Genomic DNA, 5,647 nt, shown 5'->3' on the forward strand with positions numbered 1-5,647 from the left:
CACATAACCAAGCTGGTGCAAATGATTTTCAGCACTTGATTTGGGTATTTTTTTGAGTATGTCAGCCATCTCCTGCATGGCATAACGTTGATTGTTCTCAATTAATGTCTGGATTGGATCGCTATCAACTTCAACTGGTCTACCTGACCATGGAGCATCATCCAGCAAGAAGTCTCCAGCATGAAACTTCACGAACCACTTTTGACACGTTCGATCAGTCACCCCCTCCATACACTGCACAAATCATTTTTTGTGTTTCAGTTGCATTTTTACCGTTCTTGAAATAATAAAGCATAATATACCGAAAATGTTGCTTTTTTTGTCCATCTTCAACATTAAAATGGCTATACAAAAATTCACCAATTTTGATGTCTTTTTTTTAAATGCACGCTGATATGACAGCTGTCACATACAATCTAACAAAATTGTTTCAAATGAAGTTAAAGACAGCTAAGTGCTACTGGAGCCATCTTATGGAAAAAAACGAATCTTTTGGCCAACCCAGTACTACTCCATAAAAACAAACAGATCCCTTGTGCTTACCTAATTCCTGATTGCCCTTTAAAACTACAGAAGTGTGAGTCAATTGCATTATTCAAATCAGAACCCTCCATGTGTTTTCTTCTGTGCCTGGTCTGCTAGGAAGCTCAAAAATCATCCTATCCACACTCTTAGGAACAGTCTCCTCCCTGGTGACAGGTATAATGTTCTCCCCTATATCTGTGTAGTTTCTGATCTTTACTTTGCTGTTCATTTAGACATATAAGCCCACTCTTTGCCTTTCTGGGAGAAGGTAGGACAGGTGATATATAGGGTAACAGGAAAGTATCCCCAGAACTGCAAGTGTGAAAAAAACACTCACAAAGATAAGTGATTTCTATCATACTGACTAAACCGAAAACTAACTCGATTTTTGTTATGGTGTCCAAAGCCTAGGCAAGGTTATCATGAATGGAGAGGAAAAGTGAAAAGTCTCAGAGCTATTCCAGCTTCATCCTGGGCAGGAGGACGCAGATCTGAGACACATGGATATTCTCAGCCCCAGAGAGGTGGTTCAGAAATGGAACCAAGAAGGCTCACAGAGCTTTTCCAGGGCTTGGGTAATGACCTTCTTGAGACTTTCCTCTCTCTGGTTCCAAGTCCACACTCACCAAGCAACCTCCAAGCAAGCATTTCAGCTTTGCAAGCATCCTGACACCAGGAACTAGGTCTCTGGGTATGGGGCACTGGGGGACGGCTTCCATCATAAATGGAATTGGCATGGAGCATAAGCGAGGGCCGCTGGTAGACTTCACTGTGGGAGCAGGTGGAGCACCCTGGAGCACCCACGTGTTTCCGGACTTGCAAAGCTGAAGGCCGTGCAGGAACGTGGTTTCCGCACTCAGGTCATGCCGTGCTGGTTCCCTCCTTGAGCAGCCAGCCAGCCAGCCTCCTACACCTGGCTGTCCCTCTCAAATGGTAACAGATGGTTAACTGGAAACACCAGCTCGGTGCCTGCAGTGCGGTTGCTCAGCAAGGATCCCACTGGTTTGTTCCTACAGTGGGAACCATGGCTCCAGGCAGCAGCAGGTGACCCTTGGGAAGAAAGTCAGGGGACCCCGGGGTATTTTAAGGGGGAGAGGGGCACAGAGCCATCTTGAGTCATCCTCAGAAACCCTGCTCAAAACAGTGGCAGCGATGCAGCTTTATAAACAGCAGCCTCATTCATAAAAGCACACCTGGGCACTGAAGTGTGATAAACCTGGAGGATGGATAATATACTCCATGCCATGGAGTATTACACGCTATAGAAAAGGAAGGAACCACAGCTATGCATAACAGGGACAAATCATGGGGCGTAATGAGCAACAAAGCAAATTACAGGAAGGACACCATTTAGAAAGCACGAAGCTAAACAGCCTCATACGGTTACATATGACACTCATATTACTAGGGGTGGCAGGAAATGTGTGGTGATAAAACTACTTAAAAAACAAAATAAGGATGTAATCAACACAAAAATCAAACTTGTGGTTAACTCTGAGATGGTCAGTTGGGTCCCTGGTGTTCACTTTATTATTTTATTATATAGGCGCCTCTTGATTATATGTTTTTGTAGGTGTCAAAAACATAACTAAAGACATCCAAAGGCACTGCAGCTATCATGACTCAAGCACGAGCACTGTGGCTGGTCCCCCGGTTCGTCACAAGCGCTGCTGTAGTGCCTGCCCACAGGGCTCACCGAGCACACGTGGCTCACACCCCCCGGGCTCTGGGGAGTCTCCCCGCTCAGGCAGCCAGATGACAGGGCTGCTGCCTGGCATGGTGAGGTCAAAGGTTAGCAGCGGTTATTCTGTTAGCACACTGAGGCCCCTTGACATCTCCTCTCTCCGGATTTCCATCTCCCCCTCAAACCTGACCCATATGCTTCTGCAAGCTGATTTGCACTCGACTGCAGGCCTGTTTGCCTGGAGTACAACTCCAGCCCCACCACTTTCCTTCTACTCGTTCAGCCGTTCAACAATATTTACTATGCACCTACTACGTGCCAGGCACCATTCTCAGTGCTGGGGATGCAGCAGTGAACAAGACCACACAAAAATCCCTGCCCTCGTGGAGCTGACATTCTAGTGAGGGAGGCAAACACTAAATTAATAAATATGAATCAGGTGGTGACAAGCGGAAGCCTAGAGCTGAGTAAGGGGACAGGGAGTGGAGGGAAGGGCAGGGAGTGGGTTTGGATAGGGTGGTCGGGAAGGTCTCTCTAAGGAGGTAGCCTTGGGTCAGGGACCTAAACGAAGGGAGGGGACCACGTGGGTATGTGGGAAGGGTCTTCCAGGCTGAGGGAGGCACAAGGGTAAAGGCCCGGCCCCTGCTCACTCGAGTCTCTTTCTTTCCCTGGGGCTCCCCCGCCCCTCCCAGCCTGTCTTCTTTCTCAAGCCCTCTCCCCTCTGCTTACCTCTTGCCCTATTCTAGTTGTGGGTGTGTTTTTTTTTTTTTTTTAATTGAAGTATAGTTTGTTTGCCTTATTCTAGTTGTCCAGGGGGCCCAGGCTTTTGGGGGAAGAGGACGGGGACGTTTCCAGACCACCGAGGCATCCCATTTGCACTGACCTTTGCTCTGAACATTTAACCCGTCTCCATGGCTCCTGGCAAGACAGCTCTCCTGCAGGAATTATCCTGGAGTCAGACTTCCTGAGCCATCTTCCACTTAGCTCCTTTCCTGCCAGCCAGGCCTCAAGGCTGGATTCGGCCTACAGGCTGTGATTTTTCACATCCTTGTCAAACCTGTAACAGCAATGCCTGGAAAAAAGATGTCGGCTTAATTACTATTATTAGCACCAACGACTTCCTACTGCTGAGGTTCCCTGAGTGCCGCCTGCAGGTAAACTCACCTGGAAAACCATTTGGGGATGTTCTCCCCCTGTGATCACCTGTATATCTCCAGGGTTGCTGTGGCAGCTGCTAGAGCAGCCCGGGCAACGGATGAAGATCAGAAAACATAGCAGATGTGGGAATGAGCCCAGAGACCAAGGAGCCCAACTGTCAGGCTGACAATGTTTATCAGCTTCTGCTCCCAACCCCCAAATCCCAGCAAACTCAGCGCTCAGGCAGATGGTCAGAAGGGTACGCTGGTGGGTGTCAGTCACTTCCAGGACGGCCTGCTGTGAAGGTGGAAGCCTCAAATGTAGTCACTTATTATTGTTGTGTTAAATCCTGAAGGAATACAAGATCTCGACCTTGGAGATCTCCAGCCTCGTCCATTCATTCATTCATTCATTAAGCCTGCTGTGAAGGTGGAAGCCTCAAATGTAGTCACTTATTGTTGTGTTAAATCCTGAAGGAATACATTTGCAGGCTGATTCTTGACCTTGGAGATCTCCAGCCTCGTCCATTCATTCATTCATTCATTCACTCTTTCATTCAAGCTCCTACACTGTGTAAGACCCTACACTGGGTGCAAGGGGTACAGACACACGGAATGTCAGGGCACACTTATTGCACTCTTAAGGTCTATCAACACCCTTCTAAGTGCCTTACCTGTATTTCCTCATTTAATTCACAATCAACTCTACAGGGTAGGTATTATAGCTGAGGAACTGTCGGCGGGCAAGGCAGGAACTATTAGTGCCACTGCCCAGGCTGCACATGCCAAAGGGTACGCTGGTGGGTGTCAGTCACTTCCAGGACGGCCTGCTGTGAAGGTGGAAGCCTCAAATGTAGTCACTTATTATTGTTGTGTTAAATCCTGAAGGAATACAAGATCTCGACCTTGGAGATCTCCAGCCTCGTCCATTCATTCATTCATTCATTCACTCTTTCATTCAAGCTCCTACACTGTGTAAGACCCTACACTGGGTGCAAGGGGTACAGACACACGGAATGTCAGGGCACACTTATTGCACTCTTAAGGTCTATCAACACCCTCTAAGTGCCTTACCTGTACTTCCTCATTTAATTCACAATCAACTCTACAGGGTAGGTATTATAGCTGAGGAACTGTCGGCGGGCAAGGCAGGAACTATTAGTGCCACTGCCCAGGCTGCACATGCCAAGTCAAGGGTCAAGGTCTACTCTGCCCTCGTGAAGACACAGGCCTTCTCTCTGGAACTTATCAGCTGGCGGGGGAGCACAGAGATGGACACCAATAATACACCTTACAGTGTGGTAACTGAGGCAGTACAAACATCAGTCATTATATGACAGAGTTTGTTATAAGAAGCCCTATCACAGAGGGAAAGAGCAACTATTGTGGGATCACACAGGATCTGTCAGATGTTGAGCACAGCTTCTTGGTGACCCTTGGCTTGGGTCTCAAAGAATGCACAGGAATTTCCCTCCTGGACCAGAGGGGAGAGAACTTCCTGTGCAACCATCTGGAGAAACAGACCTCCATGCTAAGAGGAAATATGAGCGTCCGGGGTGGAGGATGGTGGTGGAAATACCTCCTGTGGAGATTCCTTCTACTTCTCTTCCTATTTCTTCTTGGTGAAACTAAAGAATCCAAGCCCCCAAAGGGACCTCTGTTGAAACTTTGACATTGTATTTCCCCTCGAGCTGTCCATAGCATCTGAGGCTCATCAGGCCAACCTTCATCACCTCATAGGTCCTTGCAGGTGCCTGAGGTTATGCCGGTCACATCAGAAGGCATCTCCGGATCTTCCTTCCTCACATCTCTGGATATCTGAGTTTCAGCTTCACCCTTGGTTGACTGGTGTCCATGTCTTTTCTTCCCAAGAACAGCCCCGGGGCTGCTGAGGGGATGAGAGACAAAAGGGCAGGTAAGAACTCCTGGAAAGCTAGAGTAAGGCACCCCTAGAAGGGATGATGTTGACTATGACTTGGTGCTTCCTCATACCTGACATTCCAGACTGTCAGCTCCATCCTCAAATGCGGTATCCAGAATCCAACCCTCTCACCACTACCACAGCTATCACCCTGGTCCATCCACCACCATCTCCCTCCTGAACTACTGGCAGTATTCTCAGCCCTGCAGCCACAGTGGTATTCCTAAAATGTAGGTCACGTCATGACGTTCATTAAAAGTCCTGCATGGATGCCCCATTTCACCAGAGGAAAAGCCAAAGTCTCCATAATGGTCCGCAGGCCCAACATGAACTCAGCTCTGACTCCCACCTCTGAACTCTCCTGCTTCGACCCCCCCCCCC

At 48.3% G+C, this 5,647-nt stretch overlaps 1 long non-coding RNA gene across 1 annotated transcript; it reads right to left on the bottom strand.

The window, feature by feature from the left end:
• Window positions 1-472: 472 nt before the first annotated feature.
• LOC112393895 (uncharacterized) lies at window positions 473-3,717 on the bottom strand. Its single transcript, XR_003002050.1, has 3 exons — window positions 3,374-3,717; window positions 3,093-3,281; window positions 473-1,575 (listed from the first exon to the last, which is right to left on the bottom strand). It is a non-coding gene; the product is annotated as an uncharacterized LOC112393895 (long non-coding RNA).
• Between the last annotated feature and the right edge of the window lie 1,930 nt (window positions 3,718-5,647).

The sequence above is a fragment of the Neophocaena asiaeorientalis genome, unplaced genomic scaffold (assembly GCF_003031525.2).
Source record: "Neophocaena asiaeorientalis asiaeorientalis breed wild unplaced genomic scaffold, Neophocaena_asiaeorientalis_V1.1 scaffold152, whole genome shotgun sequence".
In the NCBI taxonomy this organism is placed as follows: Eukaryota; Metazoa; Chordata; class Mammalia; order Artiodactyla; family Phocoenidae; genus Neophocaena; species Neophocaena asiaeorientalis.